Here is a 12,438-nt window from a genome sequence, read left to right as displayed (position 1 = left end):
ACCAAACTCATACATATAACTAAACTTTTAAAACCAACAATACAGTAACAAAGAGAAACCACAAAAGGAGACATTTGTTCTCAATTATTATCATTAGCAATCTGTAAAGCTCCCCCCTATAATTTAACCCACCCGGCAAATTTTAAAGCAAAATGGAACAAGTTTAACTTAACAGAAACAAGTTTTAAGTCTCATTTTAGTGTTTGAAGCACTTTGGCAGCAAAATCCTGCTATTGTTAGATAAAGCTGATGAAATACTAAATTCTTTTTAAATGAGAGGGCTGGGTTTTTTCCTAACAAACCCAGCTTATAAATCACTTTTCAGTCTGCTAGAGAGGCTGTTAGAATTTCCCAGGCATTAATGGCACTTACTGGCAAAGTAGATGGCTTAATAGAACTTCCCTAGAGACTGCAAATAACTGTTGTTAGGGGCTGTAGCAATAGCTAAACTTATTTCCATAAAAAGTAACATATGGACCCCTGATATCTGTGTGGAGTGGATCAAGTGAGCACAAAAGGCTTCATTAAGTGCTTAATGGTGTCATTCCATAATCACAATATCACACATTGACAAGAGGGAAATAGCTGTCAAAATGTCACTCCATTGTATAACATGACCCCAGTCAAAACACTCAGGCACAATCAACATCTTCCATGTTAACAGGAACATAAGCCTGACTGTAAAACTGGACGTATCACTTTTCTGAGACAATTATATTGTCTTCGACCATGGGGGTGTTATTTTGATGTTAGTGCAATGGACATTTCCTAGCATTACAGCAGTACTGTATTTTTTATGGTATTACACAAAAAAAACAAAATTAAATTTTTGTAATAAATAAATGATGTGACATACTCTTAGGCAGTTTTCAAATATACAATAAAATGTAAATTAAAGGCTGACACCAGGCAGTGTATTAAATTGTGTAAGTTTATAAATGTACCCATTTCATAAGTGAAATGTGCTGTTTTAATTTCTGGGTAGACAGATCCTAGATTTTAATGTGCAAGAGTTCATTTAAAGTGTATACTAAGTTTTTTTGGTTAGTTTTGGATATAACGGGGGAGGGTTAGAACCCTTGTCGAATTTTTAATTGCTGAGTAAATCATGAACTGAAGCACCACTCCATGATATTAAAATCCAGATGTCCACAAAGCCAGTGCATTTCAGGAGTGAAAATCTCGCTCCCCAAACGCATTGACTTGTACAGACTTTCCTCTGATTTTTACACTGGAATAAAATTGTGTCTGGACTAGTATTGAGGTACAGTGTTTTCATTCCAGATTTACTCTCTATCTCAATCCAAGGTGTCTGTGATAATCCTTTTGCCATCACAAAGCTGCAAGACCAAAGTTCAGGCACCCTATACCAACTCTACCTCCATTCCATTGAACAACAATAAGAACAAGCCAAGCTTCCAGTGCCACATATCTACTCTGGCAGTTTTCTATTGCTGTTTGTATCCCTGCTGGGGAGATTTCTCTTTTCTGTTTTCCTGGGGATTATTGTCTTCAGCAGAGAAAGTAATAGGAAATCAAAAACAAGTTGCAACAGGGAGTAAAGGAAAATCTCCCCAACGTTAAACAGACAAAAAATCCTGACTTGGCGTTTTAACCATTCTTTACCCTCTCCAAAACGAAAACTATTCAAGCTTAAAAAAGTTTGGGCTTTTAGTTCACTTTAAAGTGTCCTTATAATGGCCCCTAGGGTCAAATATTCAAAGTAGAAATGACCTTAAAGTGGATTTGTGGGTGAAAATGAAAACTGCAAATGGTTCTTTTGAGAGAAGGGCAAGAAGAAGAAGGGACACTAGAAAAGTAGTAGTTTCTGCAATGGTGATCCCGCCCATGCTCTAGGGAGCCTGTGCCCCCTTCCCACTTCACATTAAGTATTACACTGTGTCACTGGGGAAAAGCACTTGCAGTGACACCTTGCGTAGGTCCCATATGTTTCCGGTTTTACCTACACAAGGTGATGGGGCAAGCCCTTTTCCCCCCTATGGTGAACTCCCTGCTCATCCTCCCCATCCAGCCCAGTACAGCCCCTCCCCACCCTGCTCAGCCCTGCTCAAACCTCTATGTGCACACTAAGTGGGGAGAAGCCAGGCCACATTCGAAGCTGTGGGGTGAAAGCAGTGGGCTCGTATATGAATCTGAAAGTCAGAGGGCCCGGGGCCTATATTGGGCACTTTGAGTTTCCTCTTTTACAAATAAGTAAATGAGTGAAGCATGAAGCGGCAGGTGGAGGGGGGGTTTCTGCATCAGGACCGACAAGCCTCAAGCTATGCCTCTGACTGATACCGAATAGAAATTGCATTAAAAAAAAAACAACACTTAAAGATGTATTAATGAATGCACAGCATTTATTTGTGTCTTGTATATCTGCCTAAAGCTAAGGTTCAAGTTAAATTCACGTAAGGTGTTCTAAACATAAAATAAACATGACAAATTACTGTTAGCTACACTATGACCGTATGACCTGAGCTACCTTATATTCTTTAGCTTTATGTGTAAGTTTCCCTATTGAATTCTTAAGGCTAAGACCAGCTGCAGCAACCTTCAATGCACCATGTCTCCTTATAAATTCTGCATTACTCCACAGCGGTCATGGCTAACATGTCCGACTAATATCTGCTCTGTTTAATCAAGAAATCCTTTTCACGCTCATATTTATAGCACTGTGAAAATAAGAAACGACGCCAGTAATGTGTTCTTTCTGGAAATCGTTCAATTTCCCCAGCTAAGCATACAACAGTTCACTATTTTGGAATAATTGGGAATTGAATTTTCACACTTCAGAATGTAACAATTTGTCATTTGCAGTTTGGTAGAGAGAGTACATCCAACAGGAACAGAACTGGGGTTTGGCCATGTAGGCAATAAATAGTGCCGGAACAAAAGCCTCAGTGTTTTCACCAGATGGATTGTGGCGAAGGCTACGATACTATAAGGAGAAGGATGTTAAACAGGCATTAGGTGCTGAGGGATCAATTACTTGATGTAGACTCTCTATAAATCATTGAAAACCAAGCTAATTGAAATTCCATCTGCACACATCATCTTAACTTTATGACCATTAACTAGTCCTAGAAAGACACAGCCTAAGCTGCTACTGTGAGGATTAACTCGGCCGCTACTTCCATGAGCTCTGCTTTAAAGTTCTACTAATAAAGCTCAGACATGGTATTAGTAACCTTCAATTTAACAGAAAACATGCTGGCTGGGACCATTTATTTATTCATTTAAATACTTGTAAAATAAAGGGTTTAGGCAAAATGCAGGGCCACTACAACTTCCAGCAGGCTTTGCCAAACTAGTGGGCTAGTGGGTGGTCTTGCCATTCTGCGGGAGTATCACAAAAGGCATGTTTTTATTACGTATTGGTATGATATTAGACAGCCTTTGATAACTGTATTGCCTAATTAACAACATATACTATATAAATAACTTTTTATTATGTATCAGATTAAAGCATTGCAGCAATCAGACAGATTAAATTAAAATCAAGCCCTTGGTAAGGTTAAACCTTTGGTTACCCCCAACTCTTCAATTGACATTACAAAGAATTGCAATAGAAGAACTCCCAACCTATTGTATAGGCGCTAACTGCCTTCAAGTTATCCTCCTTTGTGAAGTGACAGGCAGGTCCACCGCTTTGATTAATTGTGTTATCCTCTGGTTTACTGCAGGAACTTATTGGTAGTGGCTGGACCCCATGAGGTCCATCAGGCCTTAGGCTCTTTCCTAAGTTGACTTGTGGATGATCCTGCTTTAATATGCATTATTGCTGAAAGTGGACTGGTAACAGCAGAATAGTGGACTTTATGAATAATGGACTTTTTTTTTTAAGTTACAAACTTCAAGCCTATCAATCTGATCCTGGCTTCATCATCAAGTTTAAACTGCCCTGGAACATGCATGCAGCCAGTAAAGTCTGCAAAGTGTGAACTTCCTTCCTTGGTGATGGTTTCAGGGTAATGAGATTTGAAAGCCAAGATAAGGATGAAAGCACTAGAGCAGTGGTGGCGAACCTTGGCACCCCAGATGTTTTGGAACTACATTTCCCATGAGGCTAAGCTACACTTCAGAGTGCATGAGCATCATGGGAAATGTAGTTCCAAAACATCTGGGGTGCCAAGGTTTGCCATCACTGCACTAGAGCATGCACAAGTGAGCAACGACAGCTCCCATAACCCCAACATTTTCTAAATGACCGGTAAAGCAAATGACAGAGGTATTCCTCAGTTTAAAACATAAGCAAATGAATAAAATTATATATAATGGTCATCTGGTTCCCTTTCATGTGAATGGTTAGTATGTAAAGTAATTTTATACAACTAAAGGCAGGCCATAGATGATGCAGAAAAGACAATTGCTTGATTCCCCATAAACACAGTCAGTGCTGATGGGGGAATCCCTCTCGCAGAGCCATTGTTTTCTCCTGGCAGGGGGTAGCCATCTCAGCTGGGAGAACACAGTGATTATTGCTAACAGCTATAGACGCTGCTAATAATCACATCTTAGAGATCCAACATGATGGTTGTGCCCAAGTTAGTAGATGGACAATCAGCCTGCCCATACATGGTTTGAATCTCAGCTAGTCCTTTCTGAACTGGACGAGATTTGAACCATTTATAGCCAGCCTAAGAAATCCTCAATAGCTCTAGCTAGAGTTTTTTACACATATAGAACAGCATTTTCCAAGGAGTACCTTGGATTTTCCCTTGTCAAAGCTGTGTGAACAAAGGAAAGCATTAATGTCCAGAGTATGGAGATGAAAATGGTTCTTTACTAAAGACGCCTGGGATATTGACACCTGCCACAAATGAAGTGGACTAGGAAATCCAAGACCATAAACAGTCCCCTTGTTTAAAAAAGATAGCAACAGAAAGATAAGACACTTGATAGAGAACAGACAGATTAAGACTAACACACTGGGACAAGCTTAGTGGGAGGAAAAGCTATTAAGCAATAAAAAGATCCATACTTGCACAAGCTTAACAATGCCTTTGAATGAGCAATTACTGCAGTCTATTAGGCTTATATTGAAAAGCCACTGAACAGACCAAACAAGATTTGTTGTGCAGCATAAATATATTTAATACTTAAAAGAAGCCAAAATCCATAGAAAAAGAACACAGTTACACTTAGAACCAAAAATGTGTCCCTTGAGATCAGTTAATCAGTGTATATGTCAGAGTTCATGTGCATATGTCCTGAAGTCGTTTTTGATAGACAGGTTGGAAATGGATAAGTAAAAGCCTGAGGGACTGGGTATGTCCAAAACAGGTCAAAAAAGCATTTTACAAAATATATTCTATTATAATTATAGTTGTTTTACACAGTGTCATGACCTCCTATTACCAATATTCTACTTGTATATTGCCCTGTATACTCATCTCTGTATTTAGTGTAATCAATGCAATCCATGTTCCTTGACATTAAACAGACATCTGATACAGATTACCAAGAACAAGACCACCTGGAACAATGCTAATGGTATTATCATGTTTTTGAAAGAGAGATCAGGCTCAAATGTATGAATTTTATCATTTAATGATGCTGAGAAAAATACTGCATAGTATACAATTCCCATAGATGCCTTTTAAAAGTATACATTGTTCTTGTCTGGGACCCACTGATATAAAAACCCTTTCCGAGAGATGGCATGTGTACTAAATATGTGCTCTATTATAATTGTGAAAAACTTTATTGGGGCTTATTGCCTTCCTCTGGACCAACTGTGTATAGGATGTGCACATGGACGTTTTCTATTTGTGTGTGTGTTCTTTCTGTGGGTTGAACTGGAAGGACTGTGTCTTTTTTCAACCAGAATAACTATGTAACTATGTAACAGACCTAAACGATGGCCCAGGTACACTTATGGTAAGTATGTGTACCTGGGCCAATAAGGTAATTATGCCCCAAACCATTAATTACCTGGCTGGGTAATTCACTTACCAGGCCAAGTAATGAATGGTTTGGGGGAAAATAATTAAAGCGGAGTTCTGGCCTCGGGGGTCAATTTGAGCTAAAAATACCCCCGGGACAGTCAGGGCTAGTACATTCCATAATGGATAGCCTCTGAACTGTCCCGGGTCGCACTTACCTGTAAGAAGAAATACTTACCTTGAAAATTTCTTCTCCAGCGCTGCCATCTCAGGTGTAGGCAGCTGAAGCTGCAGCGTCCCTCTTTGTGTCCTCTTCCGTGTCCTCTTCGTGACGTTGGAGTCCCACAATGCACTGCACCGGCCCCGCTCATCACTTCCAGTGCAGGAGTGGCATCCCTGCACAGCTTCTAGGCATTCCCAGAAGCTGTTTAGCAGTGAATACCGCACCTGCACTGGAAGTGACGAGCAGGGCCGGTGCAGGCGCATTGATTCCTGGGAGCGATGACGTTCAGCTCCCAGGAGTCATCGCAAACCGGAAGTGGCGGCGCGGGCCGCGGCCACAGAGGGAGGAAGTGGAAGGAAGGTGAGTATATTTTCTTCTATAATAAGGTAAGTGACCAAAAAAAAATCGCCATTATCCATTTCTTTTTCAGGTTCCCCTTAGCAAGCGGATGGCCCAAAATAGATTTTGATGCCGGAACTCCGCTTTAAATCTTATAACAATAAAGTAACAGTCAGCGTGGCTATCAACAAGTTTTGATCATCCTTCTGACAAGATGAATTGCATTAATTACCACATTCATCTTTCCTAAGGACTGAGCTCTATTGAAACATTGCCAACAAAATGCCATTGCTTTGATTTATCTCCACTGCAAGACTAATAATTGCATCTATATCTGTTTTTTTGGATTTGTATGGATATTTTTTTTGTGGGTGAACACGCAGGTATTTATCTCACATATAGAGCATGCTGGCTTTCCTTTGCTCTAAATACAGAATATACATATACATGGGCTTTTTGTGCCACCTCTGATTACAATGCAGTGCTTAGATGGTGTCAAATGTGAACTGCACCTAAAAACAACTACCCACAGTGTCTTAGCGTGAGATTTGTTCACGTCATTGGGAAATACTATGCAATGTATATCCATGACAATAAAGTCAATGGTAATATCACATGGCTGGAAAAGCTCCCATGCTTACAACATGCTGCTAAAAACTTCCAAAATGGTGTTGTTTTAATTAACAGACCCAGTGCTGACTTGGGACTAATCAAATTGTAAGTTATTGTTTTAAAATAATGAGCTGTTTTTGCATCTTTTCCCATGCAAAACCTTCCACGTCATGAAGAACATGTGTATCCATACCCACCCCTTTCTCTACAACATAATGACGGTCAGCATAGATAACAAAGGACAAGTAGGGCTACCTACTATTGTACTATGAGAGAGCGGTTTTTTCCTGGTGCAGACTTCCTCAGTTATGATATATTGTTATTATTTACTATGATTACAATTATTACAGGTACTTATATAGCGCCGTCAATTTACGCAACGCTTTACATATATATATTTTTACATTAACATCAGTCCCTGCCCTCAAGGTGCTTACATTCCAGGGTCCCTAACTCACATTCATACATACACATACTAGGGACAATGTAGACAGGAGCCAATTAACCTACCAGCATGTCTTTGGAGTGTGGGAAGAAACCCACACAGGCACGTGGAGAACATGCAAACTCCGTGTAGGTAGTGCCATCCTTGGGAGTTGATTTAAGAGGAGTGTTGCACTGTTGCACCAACACAAGCCATGTTTTTTTTTTGTACCTGATGGTTAGACAAGCATTGGGTAGGGTTCTTTTTAAAGAACAGGAGAAGAAGAATATTTCTTAAAATTTCCTTATATATTCTTCTTTAAAATGCACTTTTCAGTAACTTTACAATGAATACAACCCTAATGCCACAATATATAAAAAGATGATTTTTTTTCAAAAAATTATCCGTAATTTATCATTAAAAAGCCGCTGGTGGCTGGATGTCATTGCCTCTCCTTAGTGATCAGACTGCAAAATTGCAAAGCTGGGCATACATGTACAGTATATATTTCTTCTCACAGGCTGAACAAAAGATTCCTCTAGCCAGGCTAACAGTGAGGATGGACGAATCCCCCGAGCTGGGCTCTTGTATTCCAGACTGTCAGAATACCCAAGTAGTACCTGAATCTGATTGAATGCAGGCACTGTTTAGCCATGGACAGTTCCAAAAACCTCCTTTGACAAATGTTGATTGAACAATTGACTTTTAACAAACAAAGAGGTGCTGGAAGGGTCATATAGTGCTTTAGTGTTGGCCAAGCCAGTAGGAATCAATAGTCAAAATTCAAGCAGTATATGCCCAGCTTATCTTTCTAGCAAGTCACAAGCTGAGAGGTTGCAGCAGGGGGTTTATCTGTGTCAGAAATTTGTGAAAGCAGCCTAAAAACAGCACAGGCAACAGGATTTACATGATTGTTATGTTACATTTTCATGATGTTTTCTCTATGCCTGCTGAATTACTAAAGCAGTTGAGAATCATTACTCAATACATTGAGTGAAGATTCACTTCAGTTCTTCAAATCATGCAAGAAGCATATTCCTGTTTATTAATTACACCTTGAGTGAAGATTCTCAACTTTTTTAGTAACTTACTGCAATTATCTTAGTCCAGGGCGTAGATGATGACCCTGGATGATGCCCAAACGAAGATGACTCCATGCTTCTGGAAAGAGAAGGGGCTGAAGGTACAGTCAGGGAAGTACTGTGATCTACACATTACCTAGCATACATTCACTTAACTTAAAGCTGAACTTTATCCATAACTTGATAAAAAAGAATGTTCTTTAGCAAGAAACATACATTCCACATTAATAATTATGCTATTAAAGTTAGTGTGTACTGTAAATTGCCTCCAGCATTGCTCCTGTTTCTTCTTGCTGGAGGCTGACATTTTTGATGAAGGCCAAAGCCCCTGAACAGCAGTAAATCATAAGGAGTAACTAAACCCATCGATCTAACAGTTTAAAAAAAAAAGTTAAATTTCTGTTAACTGTCACATTTGCTTGTGTCCTCAACCCAACTGTCAGACCTTCAAATGACTGGTGTCATCATAACTGCTCACATGTGTAGCACCATGGCAGTTGCACATCAAACAGAAGCAGCTTCTTGGGCTCTAAAGGATAGGAGGGCTTAATGCCGCTTTAATGCTGTCAGCAGATCGGCCTCTACAAACTTGGCAGTGCCTAAAAATGCCTAAAAATGGAGAGCCTGTCCAGAGCAGTGTGAGAGTGTATTACTGGATTTAAACAGTATAGGCACTTATTTTTTATGTTTTACATAGCTACACTCGCAAAAGGGGCCAGCTGGAAAGTCATATAGCAGGAGTTAATTTTCTGACTAAAGTTCCACTTTAACAAATATATATCTGATGTTAGGTTCAATTTAAAGACTCAGTACTCTCTCTTCCGACGCTTTCATTCTAGTTTATATTATTTCTTTTTTTCTGCAAAGTATTAATTTGATTTAGGCTAAAACCACTAATTATAAAAAAAAAATTAAAATCTTTGATATGTACCATTTCCTACTCCCTGTCCCAATATGTAAATCATGTTTAATCCTCATGACCTACTGTGAGTTTAATGAAGGGTAGAAAAATATAAAGCAGCTAACATAAGAATTATATTTGTGCTACCTTTTTGCTTACACAATCCTTTTTTTCCTTCCAGATAACAAGAGATTTCTTTCCACCTGGCACGAACATGAAAAGTTTCTATAATTGGCAGCTTTCAAGCCATGGAATAGTTTACTAATTGTCCATTTTCATATAATAATGACATTTTAATCTTGTTCCATTTGTCACACTAGATCATAATTACTGTATAAGCCATATTGAAAATATAAAGAATTCTGGGAAAATAAAGCTGAACATCTTAAAATCCTGGAGACCGGTGACCTCAGCTGTAGCCTTAGAGGTATTTCTCAGCTGTAGCTGCAAAATTCTGCATGTTAGCATGAATTAATGGACATACTGCCAAAATACTTACACGAGGATTAAAACATGACTGAAGTTGTTTAACAAGCCAAAGAGCTATGCCCCAAGTGCAGTCACATGTACTATACAATTTAGTAGCAGGCGTTCAGTATTTGTTAGCCATCAATTAATGCAGGAGGTTTGGAGTGTAAGCAATACCCTTTTTTGGCTAACCTAAAGCTGAAGTTGTGCTAAAAACATGTTTTCTCTACAGCTTAAGTTAAATGACTTACCTATAATGACATGGCAATTCTCCTATGATTATATCCTATTGGATGAAACGCGTCAGACCTTATTCTGCCATCTCCTCACTACATGCGTTGCCTTACATGATGACCTTGTAAGTGTATTTCTTCTTTTTTTAATAAAATTTGAAAGACAGTTTTACGCTATGTTTGCACCGTTTGGTCATTTTCATGTACACACCATCAGTTGGGAAGTTCGGGCGTTCCATTGCTGACCACCCTATCCATCCTGGCATGTACATTGGACAACTGTATGCTGAGAGAGAGGATTTATTACCATAATCTGCTTTAATGACCCATATTCTATACGGAATTTTGGGTCCATTACTTCTGGTGAGCGCATTTGTATTACCTTGTTGGTGTTGGATTCTATCACAATTATCACCAGTATTTAATTCAAAGTCACCTTTTCACTTGGGACTCTATTTCTGCAATCCTATATGGACATTTCTTTATGGACATTTTCTCACAAAGATTTCAACTCTTTTTATGAGGTTTTATTTGTCATATTATTTTAATTTTTCTTCATTCATTTGAAGGTGATTTATGATTTTATGTATATATATCTTTTTAGCGCTGCACTTAATTTATCTATCTATAATGACGTATGCCACATTAAATCTTCACTGCAAGGGCTACCCTGTCCTCTTCCTGCTGCTGAACTTTCAGCGCTGTGAGGGTTAACAGCTTCAGGTCTCCGGGCTCAGCATCATTAAAGAAGATCCGATACGACCCCCAAACTCCCCTCCCACCCTCTTTCTTATTGAGATAATGTATTTCACTGATTACACTGCATATTACGTGATCTGTGAATGGAGAAGGGAACCCAGTGACTGATCAGACTCTCCCCCATACACGGATCTTGTTATGGACAGTGTAATCAGTGAAGGAACTTTGTTTAATAGAGCAGAGGTCAGGGGGGAAGTCTCCTCCTTTGGTCATCTGTAGTGCAGCTGAGCCTGAAGAGTTGAAGGTGTTCACCCCCCACAGAACCAGAGGTTCAGCAGCAAGAAGAAGGACCAGGCAGCCCTGCAGAGAAGATTTCTACAGAAACCAGCAGCCTGCACACCATAGGACAGTGATGGCGAAACTTGGCACCCCAGATGTTTTGGAACTACATTTCCCATAGTGTTCAACTAAACTGCAGACTGCATGAGCATCATGGGAAATGTAGTTCCAAAATATCTGGGGTGCCAAGGTTCACCATCCCTGCCATAGGACATACTTCATTACAGATAAATAATGTAACTAAAGATGTAGAGAAAAAGATGTTTTTAAACTAAACTTCAGATTTACCTTATTAAAGATGCAAGCTTTCATGATAACTTAGATCCCTTCTTCAGCCTGATGAAAGGGTCAAAGTTGTCCAAAGCGATTGCATCCTTAATATCCTTAGTGAAAAACTCCACCCAAAAGGGGAAGTTCTGCTTTTTTCCCCCACCCCTCTTCCACTGCCACATTTGGCACTTTTTGGTGGAGAAGGGGAGTGGGTACCTGTTTTCGACAAGTATCTGCTCCCACTTCCTGTTCAGATTGCCACAGTGACCTATGACGATGTCCGGCCCCTCCTCCTTCCCCTTGCAGCCCTCTGGGACACACACAGGTCCTAGAAGACTGCGGGACTATTCAGAAAGACCATCTACTTGTTCATGCACAGTAGGAAACCAGCTGTGAAGCTGAAAGGCTTCACTGCCGATTTCCCATATCTAAGATGACTGACGGCTGCACCCGAAGCCGATTGAAGAATTGACTTGGGTGAGGACATTGATGGATCCCTGGACAGGTAAGTGTCCCTATATTAAAACTGGAGGCAGTATGTGCTAGTACGGCCAACTGTAATCTTTTTCAGAGCAGTGTGGCGTGAGGCAATCCACTGCTTCACACCACACAGCGGTCCGCAGAACTTCATTCAAAATGTCAATGTGTGACATTTCAATAAAGTTCGTTTTTAAAAAGTGAACAATTCGATGCGCCACAATTGGTGCATCGGCACTGCAGTTATGCATCCAGATCGCACTGCACACCAACCACTGCTTTGTAATGTAGCGGCTGGCGTGAATATACTTTAAGGGGTTTTTTTTACCATCTGTGTTCCATAGGGAAGATTTACCTTCACTTCTTGTCCCATAGCTAAAGCAAAAAGTGAGACAAAATCCCTTTAAAGTGAGGGAATCCCTCATTGTCACTAGGGTCACCAGAACTAGTGTGCCTATTGGAAGGGACACAGTCAGTAAT

General features: G+C 39.8%; 1 protein-coding gene across 3 annotated transcripts in view; it reads right to left on the bottom strand.

The window, feature by feature from the left end:
• VCAN (versican) overlaps positions 1–12,438 on the bottom strand; it is a 137,607-nt gene that overhangs the window by 110,022 nt on the left and 15,147 nt on the right. The window lies entirely within an intron of this gene.

The sequence above is a fragment of the Pelophylax lessonae genome (genome assembly GCF_965119305.1).
Source record: "Pelophylax lessonae genome assembly, chromosome: 1".
Classification (NCBI taxonomy): Eukaryota; Metazoa; Chordata; class Amphibia; order Anura; family Ranidae; genus Pelophylax; species Pelophylax lessonae.
The sequence above is the reverse complement of the archived record's forward strand: the minus strand, read 5'-3'. Positions and strand labels throughout refer to the sequence as shown.